This window comes from Monodon monoceros, unplaced genomic scaffold (assembly GCF_005190385.1).
Source record: "Monodon monoceros isolate NGI ecotype Baffin Bay Population unplaced genomic scaffold, NGI_Narwhal_1 Super_Scaffold_10, whole genome shotgun sequence".
Classification (NCBI taxonomy): domain Eukaryota; kingdom Metazoa; phylum Chordata; class Mammalia; order Artiodactyla; family Monodontidae; genus Monodon; species Monodon monoceros.
In genome coordinates, this window is record NW_021703766.1 from 32,121,467 (window position 1) to 32,144,910 (window position 23,444).

The following is a 23,444-nucleotide window of genomic DNA, read 5'->3' on the forward strand; positions in this document are numbered from 1 at the left end:
TTCTGTTGTTTTTGGATGGAATGTCCTATAAATATCAATTAAGTCCATCTTGTTTAATGTGTTACTTAAAGCTTGTATTTCCTTAATGCTTTTCATTTTGGATGATCTGTCCATTGGTAAAAGTAGGGTGTTAAAGTCCCCTACAATTATTGTGTTACTGTTAATTTCCCCTTTTATGGCTGGTAGCATTTGTCTTATGTATTGAGGTGCTCCTGTGTTGGGTGCATAAATATTTACAATTGTTATTTCTTCTTCTTGGACTGATCCCTTGATCGTTATGTAATGTCCTTCTTTGTCTTTTGTAATAGTCTTTATTTTAAAGTCTATTTTGTCTGATATGAGTATTGCTACTCCAGCTTTCTTTTGATTTCCATTTGCATGGACTATCTTTTTCCATCCCCTCACTTTCAGTCTGTATGTGTCCCTAGGTCTGAAGTGGGTCTCTTGTAGACAGCATATATACGGGTCTTGTTTTTTGTATCCATTCAGCCAGTCTTTTTTTTTGGTTGGAGCATTTAATCCATGTACATTTAAGGTAATTATCGATATGTATGTTCCTATTACCATTTTCTTAATTGTTTTGGGTTTGTTTTTGTAGGTCTTTTCCTTCTCTTGTGTTTCCTGCCTAGAGAAGTGCCTTTAGCATTTGTTGTAAAGCTGGTTTGTTGATCCTGAATTCTCTTAGCTTTTGCTTGTCTGTAAAGATTTTAATTTCTCCATCAAATATGAATGAGATCCTTGCTGGGTAGAGTAGTCTTGGTTGTAGGTTTTTCCCTTTCATCTCTTTAAATATGTCCTGCCACTCCCTTCTGGCTTGCAGCGTTTCTGCTGAAAGGTTAGCTGTTAACCTTACGGGGATTCCCTTGTATGTTATTTGTTGCTTTTCCCTTGCTGCTTTTAATATGTTTTGTTTGTATTTAATTTTTGAAAGCTTGATTAATATGTGTCTTGTCGTGTTTCTGCTTGGATTCATCCTGTATGGGACTCTCTGCACTTCCTGTGCTTGACTGACTATTTCCTTTCCCATGTTAGGGAAGTTTTCAACTATAATCTCTTCAGATATTTTCTCAGATCCTTTCATTTTCTCTTCTTCTTCTGGGACCCCTAAAATTCGAATGTTGGTGCGTTTAATGTTGTCCTAGAAGTCTCTGAGACTGTCCTCAATTCCTTTCATTCATTTTTCTTTATTCTGCTCTGTAATAGTGATTTCCACTATTTTCTCTTCCAGGTCATGTATCTGTTCTTCTGTCTCAGTTATTCTGCTATTGATTCCTTCTAGAGAATTTTTAATTTCACGTATTGTGTTGTTCATCATTGTTTGTTTGCTCTTTAGTTCTTCTAGGTCCTTGTTAAACATTTCTTGAATTTTCTCCATTCTATTTCCAAGATTTTGGATCATCTTTACTATCATTACTCTGAATTCTCTTTCAGGTAGACTGCCTGTTTCCTCTTCATTTGTTTGGTCTGGTGGGTTTTTGCCTTGCTCCTTCATCTGCTGCATATTTCTGTGTCTTCTCATTTTGCTTAACTTACTGTGTTTGGGGTCTCCTTTCTGCAGGCTGCAGGTTCATATTTCCCATTGTTTTTGGTGTCTGCACCAGTGGGTGAGGTTGGTTCAGTGGCTTGTGTAGGCTGCCTGGTGGAGGGGACTGGTGCCTGTGTTCTGGTGGGTGGGGCTGATTGATATTTTGCCTTTCTGGTGGGAAGTGCCGTGTCTGGTGGTGTGTTTTGGGGTGTCTGTGAACTTAGTATAATTTTAGGCAGCCTCTCTGCTAATGGGTGGGGTTGTGTGTTCCTGTCTTGCAAGTTGTTTGGCATGGGGCATCTAGCACTGGAGCTTGCTTGTCGTTGAGTGGAGCTGGGTCTTAGCGTTGAGACAGAGATCTCTGGGAGAGCTCTCGCCGATTGATATTACATGGGACCCGGAGGTCTCTGGTGGTCCAATGTCTTGAAATCGGCTCTCCCACCTCAGAGGCTCAGGCCTGACACCAGACCAGAGCACCAAGACCCTGTCAGCCACATGGCTTGACCTCGGAGGTTGTAAATGGAGGAGAGGAGAAGGACACACAGTCCAAACCTGAGCCCGGAGAGGCAACAGCAACAGCAGCAGACTACCTTGACGCGGCCAGGCCCAGCCCCTTGGACAAGAACCATGAGGGCGACAGTGGTCATCTTGAGACCCCACAGTAGCAGGAGAAGCTGGTCCCCCTGGCTGCTGAAGGGCCACAGATCGTAGCAAGAAAGCAGTGCCACTACCGTACTGCGTTCTCCCAGTTGCAGCTGCAGGAGCTGGAGAACGTTTTCCACCACACCCCGATACTTAATTTTTTATGATTCTTCCTCTTCCCACCCACTCTGCCTTTTTCTCTGGGTTAATTATATGGATTTCCCCTGCTTTGGTTTTAAAGAAGAAATATAAATAAATATCTAATATTTCAAAAATTTATGAGAGGGCACCAGAAGGATGTGATGAAGTGGTAGGGATGATTCCACCATAATTCTCTTCCTTCCATCGGACCTTTCTTTTCTCATAATTACAGCGGGGATTGTATTTGAATATCAGTTATAAACTGATGGCTTGTGGACCATACAACCTGCAAATATATTGTGTGTGCCTAGAAACCTTTATTATTATTGTTGTTATTATTATTACTTTAATTCTTTTAGACAGGGCATGCACTTTCTGTTTCCCCCAGGCCTCACATTTATGTTTCATACCTAGTTCCTGTGGTTTATTTTGGTATTCAACCTCTAGACAAAATGTTTATGGTGAAAAATGTATAATAATAATTTATAATAATAAAAATACCATAACTGTCATTTAATGAAATCTTGCTCTTAACTAGGCATAGTACAAACAATTTTGCATACATCGCCATCACCTAATTTCATACTTGCAACAATCTTGTGGAGTGATATTATTATTTTTGTTTAATTTGCATCTGAAGAGACAAAGACCCAGAGGGTTGACATGACTTGCAGTGTGGTAACTCTTCCTCATAGCTAGAAGGCAGTGGGGGCAGAGTTTAAATCCATGTCCAGCGAACTTCAGGATCCATATTCCCGATCATGGGTCATATTTTCTTTCAGTTCTAATTTTCTTTATCTCTAAATCTGATCCCATAGAACTGGAAACAGTGGCCCAGTTACTTTTGATGGATTGAATTAAGAAATATCTACACAACTGAGGGACAGGAGAGCTATAGGGGAAAGTCCAATTAATTTCGGGTCAGAGATCTTGCATCCTGGCTCCTTTCTGTCCCTGCCTGTGGCTGAGAACCATTCTCTTAACCTACCTTTATCTCCATTTCTTCATCTGTAAAATGAGAGTCATCCCCCCTATGCTCTAGGGCCGTTGGGTGGATTAACACTAGTACATGTTCAGTCTATAACCAATGCTATGGCCAACTTCAGATTACTTTGAATTTTGATCTTGTTCAACTTTTAGATATTGCTGGTCCTCTTGCTATACTTTTTATTTTTGTTTAAATTTGTCCTGGTATCACCCTGAGGATGACCTAGTGTTCATATCTGTGTAGCTGATACCAGTTCAAAGAATGTTATAGGGACTTCCCTGGTGGCGCAGGGGATAACCTTCCCAAAGCAGGGTGCCTGGGTTCAATCCCTGGTCAGGGAACCAGATCCCACATGCATGCCACAACTGAGAGTTCGCATGCCACAACTAAGGAGGCTGCCTGCCTCAACTAAGAAGTCCATGTGCTGTAACTAAGGAAGCCTGGAGCCGCAACTAAGGATCCCACTTGCCCCAACTAAGACCCAATGCAACCAAATAAATAATTTTTTTAAAAAAATTAGAAAAACTGGGTTTCCCTGGTGGCGCAGTGGTTGAGAGTCTGCCTGCCGATGCAGGGGACACGGGTTCGTGCCCCGGTCCGGGAAGATCCCACATGCCGCGGAGCGGCTGGGCCCGTGAGCCATGGCCGCTGAGCCTGCACGTCCAGAGCCTGTGCTCCGCAACGGGAGAGGCCACAGCAGTGAGAGGCCCGCGTACCGAAAAAAAAGAAAAAAGGTAAAATTAGAAAAACTTTAAAGAAATTTAAAAAAAGAATGTTATAAAAAATTCATTCTTAGATGGACACCTAAATTCCAGTGATTTAATGGGAGAGGCTTTATGAGACTTAAGGAATGGGTGGAGGGTTAGCTCTCTGCAGCATCTGGGTAAGTTTCTCTTTGGTCTGGGAGAAGCTTCTTGTGGTTGCAGCAGCTTCTTGCTCTCCTCTTTATCGAGGCACTTAATGCCTGTGAATGTAATAGCCCAGTCTGTGTAGCAGGTACCTATGCATAAGCAAAAATACAGAGCCTTCACCCTGCTTGTTCTGGTTCTACACAAAGAAGTTGTATTTCTAGGAAGGCAGTATAAGACAGTCGTTAAGAACCTGGGCTTTCCTACTGACAAACCTGGTTTAGAACTAGCATTTAGAATCCATGTGATTTTGACCTGTCACTGCAATCTCCCTGTCTCAGGTTCCTCATCTGTAAAATGGAACAATAAATAACATTCAGGTGAGGACTCAGTGTGAAGGGCTCACCACAGTTTCTGACTCGGTACATGTTAGTGCTCAATACATGTTAGCTGCTGTTTTATTTATATTATAATAAATAAGATATATCAATTAGGTGAACAAACCATATACCAAAACATAAATATACTTTTCTTTTAAGTCCTGACAAAATACTAATCTTCATGTTCAATTCTTCATGACATTCGGGTCATTGCATTCTGGTCTCTGTTCCCTCTGCCCCAGAAAAATGGTCTTCACCTGAACAAACCATATACCAAAACATAAATATACTTCTTTTTAAGTCCTGACAAAATACTAATCTTCATGTTCAATTCTTCATGACATTCGGGTCATTGCATTCTGGTCTCTGTTCCCTCTGCCCCAGAAAAATGGTCTTCAGAGCTCACCAGTGCTTTTCTAAGCAGGACATGCAGGGACCATCTCTCAGCAAGTCATCCCAAACTCCCCATGACGTATCTCTGCCCTGATGTCCCATAGTCCTTGTTGTGTTGCATCTCCCTTCTGACAGGTATGGTCCCTAGCACTATATTAAAATGTTATGAATTCTTTGGAAGTATTGTTCATTTGGCCAACTTTGGCTCCAGTACAATCCAAATGCCTTCAGTGCAGGGTTTCTTAACCTCAGCACTTTCAAAGTTTGGACCAGATGATTCTTCTTCAGGGCGGGGACTGTTCTGTGCATTGTAGGATGTTTAACAACATCCTTAACCTATACTCACTAGATGCCATTAGCATTCCCCCAGTAGTAGCCGTCAGCAATGTCTCCAGACACTGCCAAATGTTTCCCAGGTTACCAAAGTCAGGCCCTGTTGAGAGCCATTGCTTTAGTGAAACTCTTTGCTTAGACAGAATGAAAACTTTCCCTTAGCTAACAGCACTTGAGGAAAAATTTTCCCAATTTCTTTAGGTGGAACTTGGTTTTTAGGTGTTTTCTAAAATTTTGTTTTATTTTTTAGTAAATGAAGTGGGCATCAAGACTTGGAGCCTGCTTTTTAAATTTGGAATGCAGAGGGGTTTGGTTATGCAACAGACTGTTTTAATTGCAGAGTCAGTGAATATGCTCCATACAGTTTATTGACTATGGATCCTGGAGGGAATCGTAGACACAGCCGTAAATGACAAAAAGCACGCCAGCCTCATAAACCCCAGGACCCTAGGAAGTCTGTTTGGGGTGACTTCATAGTGGGAACCTCAGAACGAGCCCCTGTCCCTCACCTCCAATATCTTTTCACACCAAAAGAGAATGTGCTGAGGATGGGAAAGAGTAAGGCACAGAATGAGAAACCACAGGCCTCCCCACCCCTGTGCACACACATCCCATATCAAACAGCCTCCTCTAGAGCAAAAGGAATTTTCTTCTGGGGCAGAGGCGCCCAGAAAGAAGACATGTGTGAAAACCATTCTGCTTTCCCCTGTACATCTCATCTGCCTGGGAGAAGCTTACAGATGTAAATACTAACTCATTATCTAATTCTAGACTGAATAAACGGCCAGATACACAGATATAAATTACCACTTTTACCTTCTCTGAGGGTGTTGAGAGGCAAACAGATTGCCCTCTTCTGTTCTCATTTTAAATGGGTCAGAGCATCGGTGGAACTAGATAATTCACTCCAACCCACTAGATGTAAGCACCTCGTAAATTTCGTAACCAGCACTACCGTTTTCCTTTTCATAAGCAGTATGTCTTCAGCAGCGTTAATTACATGACTGGTGATGGTCTCCCATTTTGAATCCCTGTTTTGGATGAAATATGGTCCAGCCCAGAGCAGTCCCCCTAAGCAGAGCCCTTTGCAACCACACATCAAAGGGTTTGGAAAGGCTATGTGTGAAATGTTATTTTGACTTTTAAAACTAATCCAGGAAAGAAAATATACATATGGAGGGGCCTGTAGAACCCTTTTATTAGATCGGAAGCAGCACAATCCTTTAAGTCTTACCTTAAATAGCACTTCCTCTGGTTGGCCTCTCCTGACCTTGACAGTGCCCTTTCCTGTACATACCTTTGACAATGTTCTTTGCTCCTATAGTGTCTCATCATTTTCCATCACCAATTAGCACGACGCATCTTAATTATTTACTTACTGTCTGTCTTTCCCACATCTGTCTTGTTTCTACCTATGTGACCCACAGAAGACACTTCAAAACTATTCGTTGAATGTTGAATGCATGGCCAGCTAAGGCAAAATTATAAAGTAAGCAGACTTTGTCATGTCAACCCGTCTACCTCCCCAGCAATGACAAAGTAGACAGAATGAATTTTGTTGTCTAGAAAGACCAGGGTATAAATCCTGATGTCAAGGACCTGGGCAGTTCACTTTCCCTGCTTCCATGGCCACACCTGTAAAACAGAGAGGATGATGTCTAACACATGAGGTTGTCAGAAGGGATGTAAAGGAAGGGGGCGGCAGGGATACCCAGAAAGTAGGGGCCAGGTCGACCAGTTAGTGGAATAGGTCAGTCAGGGCTGAGAAGCAAAGAGTGGGGCTCCAGAATCAGTTTCACCACCTATCAGTGATGTGCCTTTTGGAGACTTGCTGCCTTTCTCTGTGTCTGTAAAATAGCAATAAGATGACCTCTTTCACAGGGTTATGAAATTTAGGTACAAAAGGGTTTTGGAAAAAGATGAAAGTAGATATTAGTTGGTGTCATGTTTCCCATAGCTGAGACAATAGAGCCCAGAAAGACTAACAGATTCAGTCACGATCAGTGTCTGAGCTAGAAACAGAATCAAGAAAAAGGTAAGGAGAAGGGAGCTGGAAATGGACCCCAAGCTATCTGCTGTGAGAGGGAAAAGGACACTGACTTCTTTCTCAGGGAGCCCCCAGAAACATCTCAGGAATCTGGGGGGCTATGTAGCCTCTCTTAGAATAAGGCCCTTCTCACTTACTCAAACCCAAAGGACATGGAAGCTGGCTGGACCATCCTTTCTCCCCACCGCAAGCTGTGGGAGCATTCTCATACTCTGCATGAGAGCTGACATGACCCGATTAAACACAGTTTTTAAAAGTCAAAAATGGGATTTACTAGCTCACAGAACTCAGAGACGAGGAGGAAAGGTAAGGACAACCTCGTGGGGTCCAGATACTGAACAGAGTCCTGGGTGATAGACCTCTTGGCCCTGTCCTCTGGGAGCTGGCTTCACTCTTGGGCTCGTCCTCCAGGAGGGGGCAAATGGTTGCTGACAGCTCCAGGCCTCCTCCCCCAGAACTAGAGTCACTGTCTGCAGAAGGCTTTCGCTGACCCGGCACTGGTCACAGGCCATCCCTCAACTGTTAGCCTGCTCACTCTGGTCCTCACCCAGCTCTTGGAGTCAGGGGGACGTGATGGCAGCAAGGCAGGCTGGGACCTGGGACCCTTTGCTGCAGTGCTGCAATGCTTGCACCTGGACAAATGTCACCTCGAGCTACAAATTACAAAGAAACTATATGGGACTAAAAATAACTGCATGCAGGGCTTCCCTGGTGGTGCAGTGGTTGGGTGTCCGCCTGCCGATGCAGGGGACACGGGTTCGTGCCCCGGTCCGGGAAGGTCCCACATGCCGCGGAGCGGCTGGGCCCGTGAGCCATGGCCGCTGAGCCTGCGCGTCCGGAGCCTGTGCTCCACAACGGGAGAGGCCACAGCGGTGAGAGGCCCGCGTACCGCAAAAAAAATAAAATATAAAAAAAAAATAACTGCATGCATGTGCAGTTGGGGCAAGTTATAGACAGAAAGAGACAAAAAGACCAAAAAACCCAACTGCCAGTTCTGAAGAGGCGGGAGCAAAAACAGGGTACTGCGCATGCCCCCTGCACTCAGCACCACCAGAGGGGTGGGCAGAACACCTAAGGCACCCCTCCAACCTGAGCCCTACCCTCACCCCATATAAAGAACCAGCTTGTCCCCACCTCGGGGAGCAAGCAAGGGAAACTGCTACTTGTTTTCGCTCCCCACGGCTGCATCAGGAGCCCCAGTAAAGCCTTGCCTGAATTCCTTGTCTGGCCTCTAGTCAATTTCTATTGATTGGAGAAGGCCAAGAGCCCTGGCCGATAGCAGCAGCCTCCCGCGTTAGCATGTGGGCTCTGGGAAGAGGTAGGAGGTGAAGGGTGTTTCCTAGAGAGATTCTAGGAAGGCCAAAATAATAGACCCGCTTCTCAGAGACCTTAGAAGTTTATCACACATTATTTGCACGCTCATGGTAAACTAGAACCCTTAGAGCTAATTCCACGATGCCCCCTAAATCTCCATTTTGCTACTAAGGGCTTTTCTCACTGGGTGGTGTTCATGACAAGAAACCACACTTTCTGGACTATGTTCTTTCTTAATATTCATCCCAGCAGCTCTTTGGGCTTTGAGCTCTGCTAGGGGCTGAGGGCCCAGGAGCTTCTACTGACTGAGCCCCAGAAGCCGTATGATAAAGTCTGACTCGGGGGCTCATGGTTTCCCTAGTTCTGGAATTAATTCACGTGCTGCTTGTGTTATGCAGACTCACCGATTGTGCTCAGTGTCACAAACTATACTGAAACCTCTTAACACCTTTTAAAACTCGATTCACTTTTGATGCCATAAGAAAGACTGGGCCAATAAATAAGAGCTAGAATCCATTTGTGGTCCATTTTGCTAAAGTATATTAAATATGGCCTACAATTTGAACTTGCCTTATAAAATGTTTACATGCCATTAAATAGTCCTAACATCCCTCGTGTAAATTAAGCAGGCTGTGATGTTCCTTATTCCAAGGAGCAGCAGTGCTTAAAGCTGTAAAATACCTTCATGCAATAAATCAAACACTTTGCTCCTAAAAGCAGAGTATTATAAATATAAAAGGCAACTATACTGACCTCAGTGTCTGCGCTTGAATTGCTTTGGGAAAAGCAGCAGAGAAAGAAGTATTCGAATTGGGATGCTCAGTTCATTTGTTCGCTGTGCTTTGGGCATGGGCGTTCCTGGAAAATGTTGTTGTCTACAGATAAGCTTTCCAAAACACACAACTATTCTTTATAAACAGGACAGGTTCACACAAATCCATTCAGGCAGGGACCAGCATCTTGACTGGCAATTTGGAGTGTACGTAAGTAGGTCTCCTTGGCAGGAGAGCTTCCTGGTTGAGAAGCGCTCCGAAATCCTGCTCGCACCCCATGTGCCTTCCACACGGTTGCTTTTTATAAAGCCTCTTCCTTGTCCCTCAGCTGGGCCATCAATGGGCTGTTTTCTTGCGAGTGCTCGAGGTTTAATGGAGCTTAAGTGAGACACAGACCATTAACGCAGTATCAATATTTATTTTTGGTTTCCATGGAAACAGATACCAGCCCGTGGGTAACTCCTCTTCCAATGTGAGCAAAAGGATCTTTTGCAGGGGCGAATATTCTGCTTAGTTTCTTGGGGGAATGACAGTGGTTATGAGGTTAATAAACCATCATTTATTTAATAAATAGAAACACATAGAGGAGAAGCACCTTAGCGGGACTGTACCTCATGTGTGCCTGTGCTAGGAAGGGCACATCAGTTGGGGCACCTCACAGATATCTCTCTGCCCCCACCATTTGGGCATCCTCGGTCCTTTTGTTGCTGGGCATAAGCATCCCAATATCATCTGTCTTGCTCCACAGGCTCTAGTTTCTAACCTGTTAATCAGGTTTGAGGCTCTCTGGAAGAGCATGCCCTGCGTACTAATTTCATTTGGCTTTGTAGATGGCTAAGTAGCAAAAGTCATCATATCTGGGCTTGGATTAATGCCCCGAGCCTGGGTTACCAACAGTCCAGCTGTTTTGTGTAAGTGTCTGCTCTCTTCTCAGTGGTTATACAAGCTATTCCTCTGCCTTAGGGAAGGGCTGACTCCAATGCTGAAAGAGTTCTGCAGAATAAAAAGAGGCATCAGGAGATGCGAGTTCTGATTTTAACTCAGAAATTAATCAGCTCTGTAACCTTGCTCAGTCCATGTATCCTTCATGATTTAGTCTCTAAACCTTCATCAAAAAAATGAAGAATTATATTGTATGTTCTCTACAATGCCTTTGAGTTATGAAATTCTGTGTAAACATGCTTCTAAGTAACAATCTTGCCAGGCAATTCCCTACCACTCAGCAGCATGGGTCTCTTCCGCTTTCCATCACCTTTCATGGAATCATCCGTCTTCACTTCGGTTTTCAGTGACTTCCTTCATTTCTCCTAATTGTATGTCGGCCAGGTTTCTTCTTTCTTCCAATGTGCTTTTTCTTCTTCACTAAGCTGAATTTTTCCCCAGATGCTCTTTCCATTCGCTCCCACTTTAAGGATCTTATTCATGCATTTCCAAATGATTAGATCCTATGCAACTCCAAATGCTCGAGTCCCGTATTCCAGCTGCCATGTTCTTTTTCATGTGGTATTCATTTCCAATTGCTGTATATAAATTATCACAAACTTAGAGGCTTAAAACAACACCCATTTATTAGTTCACAGTTCTAGAGATCAGAAATTTAACATAGCATGGCTGGTTTTCTATTTAAGGTGTAACAAGGCTAAAATCAAGGTATTGGTCAAACTGAGTCCTCACTGGCAGGCTCTGAAGAGAAATCTGCTTCCAAGCTCATTGGAGTTGTCAGAATTCACTTACTTGTGGTTGTAGGACTGAGGTCTCGGTTTCCTTGCTGGCTGTCAGCCTGAGAACTCTCAGCTTCTAGAGGCTGCTCACATTTCTTCTCATGTGGTACCTTATACCTTCAGTTAGCAATGGCATGTTGAACCCTTCATATACTTCAAATCTCTCTGATTTTTTCCTTAGCCACCAACTAGAGAAAGCTCTCTGCTTTTAAAGGGCTCACCTGATGGAATCAAGCCCACATGGATAACCTCCCCCCACTAAGGCTGGCTGATTTGGGACTTTAATTACATCTGCAGCATCCCTTCACAGCAGTACCTAGGTTAACATCTGATTATGTAAATAGGATATGGGAATCTTGACCATGGCGGTGGTGGCAGTGGTGGGGAGGGTTGTGTATCTTTAGAATTCTGCCTACCACACAAATTATAACTAAGATAGAAGTTGAAAATTGACCAGTCACATTCCAAACCACTCTGAGTGCCATTGGCGCTATGACTATAGAGGAGGTTGATAAACATTGAAAAAAAGTTGTACAAAACACACACACAGACATATACATATTCAGGTATCCTTATTACAGGGTTCTTAGGCTTTAGCATGTCTCTGAATTGCCTGGAGGATTTGTTAGAATATCTATTGCTGAGCCCCACCCTGGAGTTATGATTCAGTAGGTCTGGGCTAAGGCCTAAGAACTTCCTAGGTGGTGTTAATGCTGCTCGTCCAGGGATGACACTTTGAGAACCACCACTTTGTTTGTTTGTTTATGTTTTTTGGGCCGCACAGCATGTGGGATCTTAGTCCCCCAACCAGGGATGGAACCCGTGCCCCCTGCAGTGGAAATGTGGAGTCTTAGCCACTGGACCACCAGGGAAGTCCTGAGAACTACCACTTTAATACACAAACTTTACCCATCAGAATCATCAGTATATGAATGCTATGTTTGGAGATATTTTAGATAGATAGATAGATAGATAAATAGGTAGATAGATAGATAGATAATGTGATATATCTACTGTATTTGGATATTGGAGGATACTTTTATATATTTTTGATATATTGAATGTATCTACTTACAAAATATTTAGAGTAGATACTTGCAGTGATCTCCCCCCCCAGACAATGTGTATCCCACTATTGCTAAATTCCAGTCTATTTTCAAATGCCATTTCTTTAGTAAACTCAGCTGCCGTTACCCGCTGCCTCTTGTGCATTTGTAAACTTCAGCATTTCTACTCTCCCAAAGGACTTGTAATGCCATAAGCATGGCTCTTTTCTTTCTCGTTTCACTTTCCTTTTAATGAGACCCTTAAACATTTTTTGTAGCTACAGCCTGCCAACCTTTCCTTCCCATCTTCCCTGCTGACTGGCTTTGAGAATTTTTTAGAAATTTCACATTCAGAGACAACAGAACAGTCCAAATTACAGTTTAGTGGATACTAATCTCTTCTCTCTAGCTGTATCAGCTAGACCTCTTTGCCAAAGACAGAAACACAGCTCAATCCGGCTCAAACAAAAATGTCCAGAGGTAGCACAGTCTCTCGCAGATATGAATCTAAGGGGTTAAACCAGGTCCTCAAGACTCAGTCTTGCTTTTTCTCCAGCTTTTGGCTGTGCGATCCTCAGTGTCAGTGTTATCCTCAGAGCAGCTATTACCAAGCAAAGGCCTGAGCGGCTCCAGGCTTCATCCTCCAAGCTTAGTGGCCCCAAAAGGTTTCTCTTTCTTAATAGGCTCAACTAAAGTCCCAGAATTGTGTTTCTTTGGACACACTTGGGTCATGTACTTATTCCTGGATAAACTGATGGGTCAGGGCCTGAGGTTGTACTCACACCGGGAGGGTGTACCCCACCTGAAGTGAGAGATGGTTTTCAGATAAATTAAAGAGGTATTACCAGGGTAAGAAGGAGTGGATGCTGGATGTGCAAAGACCATGGTGGTCCAGTGTACTTCCTACATAAGTTATTACAATGAGCAACTGTGTACATATATGTGAAAGCACTTTCTAACCTGCAGGCCCATATCAATACAGGGCATAATGACAATGATGGTGATGACCCAGTTGTATACAGCCAAGACAGTTATACCTGCTCTGTCTGCCTGGCCCTGGCTGTAGAAACCTTTATCCTTTACCTCTTCAAATTAGAGGGGATCTTCAGTTGTTCTTGCCCGGCACCTCTCGGAAATTTTCTCCATCCTTCTCCCAGCAATCTTCCCTTTATTATGTCCTCCCCCCTCACCCACTTCTTGAGACTGATTATGAGCTTCTAGACACTGATACCCATGAAGCAAAAAATGAAGATCTGTCTACAGAATTCAGATGGATATTTTCAAATGCAGCTCACATGGGGGGAAATAAGGCATGTGCTTTCTGAGGAAATGCATAAGGGAAAGGAACATAAATCCTAAGTACAGCAGAGTCCCATTGTTTTCTTAGTAATTAGGGAGAAGCCGAAAGATGCCACTTCCCTGTTGATGTCCCCATGGACAAATTGGTCACCAATGTTTGTTCCGTATAAGCCACCACCACCCTAGCCTTCTCCTACATAATTCCCTGTGCTGCCTGGGCTTCATGTAACATGTGAAGTTACGAATTGTTTGTAATTAAAACTCCACTGAAAATACTAGGATACTAGTCTTCTGGGCTAAGACATCAAGACTGAGGATCAGCTAGACATAGCTTGACCCATTCTTAGTTTTCTGATGGGAGAAACTGGAAATAACTATATCAACACATAGACATTTTTTTTTTTTAATCCACAGTGATTTAAGTTAGAATGTGAGGGATTCCTGTAAGTGAAGTTCAAGACACTAAGTACTTTACTTATTCATCTATTATAAAATGTTTAATAATTTTAAGGTGCTTTTGTATTCATTATCTTAGAATGCACTTGGGAGGTAAACAGGACAGATATTACTTTTTTCTTTATTTAACAGAAGAGGAAACTGGGGTTTGGAAAGCTTATTTGTCTTTAGTCTACAGCTGCACTGTACAAACAGTAGCGCCTAGCCACACAGGGCTTTTGAGCACTTGAAATACTGTTAGTGTGACTGAGGAACTGGATTTTAAATTGTATTTAATTTTAAATAGCTTCAAATTAAATTTTAAAAGGCCCATGTGACTAGTGGTACCTTATTAGACAGCACAGGTCGAAATCTACAAAGTGGCACTGCAGCATTTGAACCCAGGTCCGCCGACTCCAAGTTCAGTGTTCTTGTGGTATCCTTGGTTTGTCCAAGATAAGCTCAATTATAACCCTCTAAATGTCTGAATTGCCCATTTTCCCCATATATGGAGAACTCAGCTGTACATTTTTTCAGTGTGTGAGTTACTCTTGATAAAAATCTAAGGTGCATAACTCCACCAGTAAAGCAGAGCTAAGAGCTAAAGCTACAACCCAGATCATTCACCATAAAAGTCCTCATTGCCTGTGAATCCCCTCAGCCTCTCAGATTTCCTCTGCCAGAGTTGATGATTCTAATTCTTTTCTCAATAATCCGTGTCTTGACAATCATAACACAGAATTCTCCAGGGCTTGCTTTTCTTACTATCTTGGCAAAGAAAAAGCTATCTTAGGGGATATTCTTGATAGGAGGGATAAAGCTATTGCCCTAATTTCCTTTAGTGCAAGCTATGAAGACCACTGCCTGGATACATTTATTATTGTTAATTATTTCAGGACCAGTCTTGTGATGGATGTAAAGAAGAGAAATGACGTGTGAGTCTTGATAGCAGCTGCCTTTCGGCAGTCAGGAGGATGGCTAGAGAGGAGGATCAAGCAGTCAGGTGTGGGGAGCACAAACAAACCCTCAGTTTCACCTGAAGAAACGAGGGTAGGGAGAAGAGGAGACCAATCATCTCAGGGTAGGGACGTCCAGCACATTCCCGGTGATGCATGGGGTCTCTTTACACTCTTTACACCCAGTGTCTGAGCAGAAGCAGTGAAGTCAATTAAGGACCATGTGATCCGTGGGAAATGAGATGGGGTTGATTACAGATAATGTTAACCTCTGGTTGCCTGGAGCCTGGCCTGAAAATCCTTCTTTGGCTTCCACCAATGTGCTCCCAAATCAACCTAAAATGATTTATGATGGGAAAGTATTTTTTTGTGTGAGTTATATTCTAAAGCAGTAGTTGGGTATGATCAAAATTACCCTAGAGGGAATTCCCTGGTGGTCCAGTGGTTACGACTTCACACTTTCACTCCTGAGGGTTGCGGGTTCGATCCCTGGTCAGGGAACTAGGATCCTGCGAGCCGTGTGGCATGGCCAAAAAGTAAAAAAAAAAAAAATAAAGTAACCCTAGAAAATCCCCTAAATGACCCATAGAGAACAGTTTTTATGATTTTGTGTTTGTAGCCCTGCATAATATTGTATGTGTGCAAATAATTTATATATATGCTAAAGTTCATTAAAAAACAAAAGATTTCCCGTGCAAAATATATTTTAATTACTCTGTTTCTGTTCTTCTTTTTTTTTTTTCTATTTCATTTTTGGCCAAGTACCTCTACTTGATTTCACAGAAGTTAAATGTGTGAGTGATAAAACTCTAATCTGTTTTCTTGAGTCTATGTGTGGTATTTAATTTCCATGATGGGATTTTAATGATTCTGGACCATGATCACCGACGCTATCCTTCTGAATATCTGTCCTCAGCTTCTAGGACAGGAGACAAATACTGGCGCTGAGAATATCCCCTGGAAGTGGTTTGTGGACCACTGGTTCTTTGTGGGCACAATAGACATTATACTGAATAACAAAAAGCTGAAGGCAGAGAGTATGGACATGAAAGTGTTGAGTGCTTACTGTGCGTCAAGCACTGTTCTTTGTAGTTGACACATATTGTCTCATTTAATGATGACCAGTGTAGTCAGGCCAGTTGTTGGCCCTTGTGACTCGTGGTTGACCTTCATTGGAATTGATGCATAGTGAGGCCAAATGCACAAGTAAGACAGCTGAGTAGGTGTTGAAATTGTGGGGATTGATGAGAAAGGATGGGTGGCACAAAACTTTGCATCATGTTCTAAAAATATCACTGTGAAAGTGAGTCTTAGAAATAGGCACACATCCATTGAATGAGGAAAATTGGAATGTGTGAACTTAAATGGAAAATATTGAATACCCGTGGCAAAGAGTGGTATAAAAGCAGTCATGGGGCTTCCCTGGTGGCACAGTGGTTACGAATCCGCTTGCCAATGTAGGGGACACAGGTTCGAGCCCTGGTCCGGGAAGATTCCACATGCTGCGGAGCAACTAAGCTCACACGCCACAACTACTGAGCCTGCGCTTTAGAGTCCATGAGCCACAACTACTGAAGCCCGCGCGCCTAGAGCCTGTGCTCCAGAACAAGAGAAGCCACTGAAATGAGAAGCCCGCGCACCGCAACGAAGAGTAGCCCCCGCTCGCCGCAACTAGAGAAAGCCCGCACACAGCAATGAAGACCCAAAGCAGCCAAAAATAAATAAATAAAATAAATAAATTTATTAAAAAAAAAAAAAGGCGGTCATGCTGTGCATGAGACAGTGAAGGGACACACAGCTTCTGGTGGTATGGATATTAGAGAAAGTGGCACCACATGAGGAATTCAATCAATTCAAAGAAGGATTTAGAAAAGGTTGATAATAAATTATTTTTATTGTGGACTTCTCTTATTTGGCAGTTGGGCAATTATCTCTAAGAAAACTAGAGCCATATTTGATTCATACCAACATTCCCTGCAGAACTTTCTCCACCCCTAGTAGATGTCAGTAAGTAATTTGGGGAGTGAATGAATGAGAGAGTTCATTCATTGAGTGTGGATCGCACAGTATACATTAGAGAGTTAGAGGAAGGATGGATGGAACTATGTAGAGTGATGGGTAGAAAACAATGATGACGAGGGAAAGATGTGTTGATGGGAGGGGGAGGGGTGGTGTGGAGGATTTTATTAGAGGAGAACCTTGAGGGTTGGGTTGATCAACCTTCTTCCTCCTGAGGATTCTCTTTGCAAGTAGATTGCCATTGGAAGGGATTTTAGAGTTTTAGAGGTTAACTTTCACTTTAGAGTAGGAAAGCAATGAGGCCCAGGGAGTAAAATGACCATTACTAATACTACTACTATAATTACTCTAACTACTACTACTACTGGCTACTATTTATTGAACACTTACTTTGACCCAAGCACTGTGCAATCTTTATTTCATAAGGAATGTTATTATCATCTTATTTTGCAAACAAGGAAAATAAGGCTCCAAGTGAACCACACATCTAGGGAATGTCAGAATCATGATTGTCCCAGGCCTATCTTTCAGTGTAACCCAAGGCTGCAGTTCCAGAGCTGGAACTCAATCTCCAATTCTAGCTTTCTTTCTATATCAGTACCTTCCTAAGGTGCAAGGCTGGGCCTGGAATCTCTTCACTAATGTCAAGGAGGGAGGTAATGGCGTGTTCTACCAGACATCACTGATGTTGAGGGCTCCACAAGAGAATGACCTAATTTTTAGAGGGAGGCAAAGGATTACAGACAAACTTTCAGGGAGTTAGGGGAGTCCATTCAATAGAGGTATATAACCGTAAATTTCTAGAAATTACCCAAACACTTGATTGGATGAGTGCTAACCCAATATTTCAAGGCCTATCCTAGAGCGATGTTTCCCTCTATTTGCGGGCGGGTGGAAAACCTGTATCCATACTCAGGGTGGTGGGATGCCTCTAGCCCCATGGAAGGATTTGATCATGTCTTGGGCTGACTGTAGAAGTAATCAAATGAGAACATCTTGCAAAGATTGTAGTAATCCCTCTGCTGCATGATGGTCTGGTTAATTGTACAGGCGTGGACTTCCCCCGAGGAGGCCATTACCGTGAGACACTGACATGACCCCCAGAAGGATGAGCTGCAGCAGAACTTTTTGAGATTCTGAGTAGCAAGTTTGTATTTAACACAGAGGAAGGGGAGAAGAAGAAGTAGAGAAGAAGGGTCATGGCAGTGGCGTTATCAGACTCAGGGCAAAGCAAGATGGTTTGGCTGTGATAATAACATTTTTCCGGCAGTGCCAGAAAATGTAAAGACCATGCTCTTATGATTTTATGGAGTTAGTGGGTGCTCCCTGAAGTGTGGGTGACATCCATTTTTTAATTTCATAACGTTATCTGTAACTGACATGTGATTATAATACCACAATTCTCTTTAATGCAGTCTGTAAAAACACATTGATTTTATAGCTCCCCAAACCGATTACATTAATATCTGTGCATAATTAGTTTACACATTACTAAATTACTGACAGATTAAAAGTGAAATAGTGCAGTTCATACTCAGCCGCATAACTGCCAGAAAGGAAATTAATATGGATTCAAATGGTCCTTGGAGACCTACACTGAAATAGCAGAAATCTATAAAGACTGCTTGCATTAGGAAATTTCTATCAGCAACATGTTTGTGGTTGGTGCTTTCCTAAGTCTGCTAATATGAGCTGCGTGGCGCAGGAAATGATATGTGAACGATGCTTCGGCTCTTACCAACTCAAGACTGTGTTTATTAAAAAGCAAATTCTTAATTGTGGTATTTGACGTCAAGGGAAGGTAGGCTTTCAAGTTGTAAATGAAAACTTTTGCCTTTCCTTGCTTTTGCGAATGACCTGAGTTCTAGTATTAGGACCACTGAGTTCTCTGACATTGCCTTCTCTGAGCAGTAGCGCATATTCTGTCGTCTCTCCAGCTCCCACAGGACACACACATATTGGAATTGTCTCCAGAACATTGTTTTCATTCTGCATCTCCACAATGGCCAATGTGTGTATTTGGGGGATGGGGCAGCCATGCATTAGTCCTTACAGTAAGCCTGCTTCCTGATGAGCTCATAGGTAGACCCAAGCTTTTTCTTTTTTAATTCTCTTACTCATGACATTTTGCTGCTCTTTGAACACTGCAGATCATTTGCCCAACTACAAGAGTTCAAAGATGAATTACTCTTTTCTTGCTCTGTCTGGTAAGAAACCACATTTGAACTCTTTTCCATAGGGCAGATACTTGCATTCTATTGAATTCTGAAGAGTGTTAATTCTGAAGAAGATTTTGGCTATAACCAAAGTTTAAAAAATGAGGCAAAGCAGTCACTAGCAGATATCAGGGACAAGACCCGGCATGTATTGAATACCCACTGTGTTCTAGATACTCAATGGGGTATGTTATTGAGATTCTGAACACTGTAACCCCCATAGTAATTCTGTGAGGGAGATGTCGTTAGCTCCATCTCATCAATGATGAAAGTTGCTCAGAACGGTATAGTAACTTCGCCAAGTTCACACAGTTAATGAAATAGGAGACTCAGCTTTTTAATTCCTTACTGTCAGCTTCCGATGCTCAAGCAGGAAGTGAGGATACAGATACTAAGAGGAAAGGACAATTCTGGAGGCGCTAACGATTGTCCATGAGCCCAGGGAAATGGCTCCTCTGTTAAAAGCTCAGGGCTTAAAAATCTCTCGCTGAGTATTCATATCATTCTACCATATATTGTTATCTTTATTATTATATTATTTATCATTTTCTGCATAACGAATTACCCCCAAACTTAGTGACATCAAAATATATATTATCCCACAGTTTCCATGGGGCAGGAATCTAGGTACAGCTCAGCTGGGGCCTCTGCCTCATGATCGCCCATGAGGCTGCAGGCAAGGTACTGGCCAGGGCTGCTGTGGTCTCAAGGCTGGAGTAGAGAAGGACCCACTTCCAAGATCACTTAGGGGTTGTTGGCAGGATTCAGTTCCTCATGGCTGTAGGACCGGGTGCCCTCAGTTCCTTGTCACGTGGGCCTCTCTAGTGGCGGTGGGGGGAAGAGAGAGAGACAGAACAATCAAAATGAAAATCACAGTCTTTTATAACCTAATCTCAGAAGTGACATGCTATCAGATCACTTTGGCTGCATCCTATTTGTTAGAAGCAAGTCACGGGGCCCAGCCCACATTCAAGAATATAAATCCCAGGAAGCAGAGCTCACTGGGAGTCAGATTAGAAGCTGCCTGCCACAACCACTAATTCACTTATTCATTATATAGTTTATGTTTATTTTATCAACAAATAATAATTGATAACTTACTGCTGTATCAGTTTTCATATTTGGAACTAAAGAGACAGGCGAACAAATAATATTACAAAAAGTTTCAGTAATAGAAATAACAAATAGAGACAGCGCTTAGTATGTGGCAGGCAACACTATAGGTACTTTGCACGTATCAACACACTTAATCCTTTTAATAACCCTATGAAGCAAGTGCTGTTATTATCCCTAATTTCCATATGAAGATAACAGAGGTACAGAAATGTTAGGTAACTTTGCAAAGCCATCCACCTAGCAAGTGGCAGAGCAAACATTCAATCCCAGGTGGTGTGTGTTCAGATCCTCTTCTTTTCTTAACCACTAAGCTATATTCCTCCCTTACTTTAATATTTTCTTGGGGGGACTTGTAGAAAAATAGATTGGAGGTGAGTAGATGTAGAAGCAGGAAGATTCATTCCAGGATTATTGCAGAAGCCCGGGAAAAAGGAGATGGTGGCTTGGAATAGGATGGTGGCAGAGGACAGGGAGAGAAGTGAATATTATTGAAATAAAATTTAAATGTGGAACAACAAGGATTTCTGAGGGGTTGGAAGTTGGGTTGTAGAACACAGAGCTAAGCATGGCCAATAGGTATCTGGTATGAATACTACATGAACATGTGAAGTGATTGGCCTTTGAGAGGAGGCTGGACATTTTCTCTGTTGCAGCAGGAGGGCAGAGGAGAAAGAATGTTATCTCCTATTCCCGCCATAGAGCAGATGGAGAAACTGATGCTTACGTAGGCTAAATCACTTTCCAATAATCACACAGTCATTAGAACCAAAGAGATTGCTTGGTCCTCTTGATTCGCATTTCCTAATCAATGGAACACAGTAGAACAAGAGGCTCTGCAAATGTCCTCCCATAAGTGGCAGTCTTTAGTGCTGTTCACCAAATGTTTCTGGCTTTCCTCCTTCCAGGCGCCTGGTAGAATTACACCTCCTTGCCTCCTTTGAAGTTAGGATGGCCATGAGATTTGCTTTAGCCAATGAAATGCAAGTGAAAGTAGCAGCTATCACTTCCAGATGGAAGCTTTAAAGCCAGTGTTTGGTTTACTATGGCCCCTTTCTCTGCTACTGTGATCATGTTGAGGTGGAGACTCCTTTAGCTGGGGCCTCTGAGTGATTTACATGTCTTGAGTCCCCTGATAACTTGAATTGGACATGGAACATGAAGAAGAAATGAGCTTTGATTGGGTTAAGTCAATGAGAATTGGCAACTTCTCCAGGGTGTCAGGTTCTCCAGAGAAACAGAAGTAATAGGGATGGGTATATATATATATATATATATATATATATATGTATATGTATATATATATACATATATATAAAAAATCTCTCAATGAATGAATATATATATATATATATATATATATATATATAAAATCTCTCAATAGATAGATGAGAGAGAGAGATTCATTTCAAGAGATTGGCTCATGTGATTATAAGGACTGGCAACTCTGAAATTTGTCGAGCAGACCCATGGTCTGGAAAATCTGGCAGGAATCAGCGTTATAGTGAGTCTGAAGGCAGTTTGGAGGCAGAATTCCTTCCTTTTTGGGAGACCTCAGGCTTTTCTCAAGGCCTTCCATTGAAAGGCCCACCCACATTATTGAGGGTAATCTGCTGTACTCAAAGTCTACTGACTTAAATGTTAACATCTAAAAAAATAACTTCAGAGAAACATCTAGAATGGTATTTGACCAACCAACTGAGCACCATAGCCTAGCTGAGTTGACACATAAAATTAATCATCACAAGGGCTGTTTGTTACCACAGCATTACTCAGTCCGTCCTGACTGATACTTGCTCTTATGCCTCATCCCCTCCAAAGGGAATGGAGTTTAGACTCAATAAACAAAGCACTGTCATTATGAGAACTCTACTTTTGAAAGTGTTAATTTAGTTCTTTAAAAAAATATGACATCATTGGTCCTTGTTCATGGAACTGTGGATGGATGCTGGAGAATCACAGGACGTGCTCTAAGCAGGAGACAAATATACAAATAGATACCAGTCACTTCTGGCTACAAAATCCAAGTACACGCTAAAAATGATAAATCAGCATCTCCAAGAGTGAGTGAGCAGTCTGAGAGCCATCTGCTGAAGAACACTTGGTCCATAAATGGGTTAACAGGGATTCAGGTTCTCAGGAGACTGCTAATGAAATAGTCACAGAAAGGATGTTCAAAATGATCTCACCTGGCTGTGGTTGCCATGGAAACTCATTTCTCTTATTTATGTTTCTCTTCCCTCTCTTCAAATTACTAATAGTAATGATTTGTCCAGTTATTAAAAAAGACAAGGAATAGGCCATGTGAACTCAGGCAAGAAATGAAAAGTGAAAGGGAGAGAAAAGAATGTTAAATAGAAAAATGGATGCATCACTGAAACAGTTTCAATTAGCTGGTTTACTCCCTCCACTTAGATGTAAATGTTTGGTGGTTTGGAGTTTCAAAGAAAGTAGGGGAAAGGCTTCTAATTTGAGAAGGAAAGTCTTCAAAGATTTCTATTCCTTATTTTCTTTAAGACTAAGACCTCAAAATGAACCCTCCTCAGAAAAGGTTTGTATATCCGTTTGGATGTTTAAATCCCATTCCTGCCCTCACATCATACACATATCCTTATCTGTGACCAATCCCTCCCTCACTTCATGTCAATACACCACTGTTCATTGTGTCTTTCTTGATGTCAGCATGTCTGACTTGGATTGTAAGCTTCTAGACCAATGGTTCCTAGGTGTTTGAGGTCATAGAACTCTTGAGAATTTCACAGAATCCATCATCTCCTTGCAAAATGCACATGGGCACAATCATGTAGAAGTTGGCAATTTCATGAGGTTTAGGGACCTCCTAAAATCCATTCAAGAATTTCAAGTAGAGAATCATTGTCTTAAAGGAAAGGTACCATGCAGATATGTACCATGAAAGGTACATTGTCTTAAAAGAAAGGTACCATGCAATCCCACGGGATTGGGGGATAATTTTATTTTCTTGTGAGTTGCTTACACCTTGTTCTGAGACTGCATTCCTACTTCTTTTTTTTAACACAATGGCTTTTACTTAGATGATGCATTCAGACTCTTAAGGCATTGCTAGGAGCATTAATCAAAGCATTATTACCAACCTTCCAAAGAACAGTAGATGATGTAGGTATACAAAACTGGGCTGTAGATGAACTGAGCCAGGTGGACAGGACTTATAAGAGCTGTGGGAGCAAAAATCTTTTTATCTGTCTCTCCCCTCCCCCCACCTGCCACAATTTACCT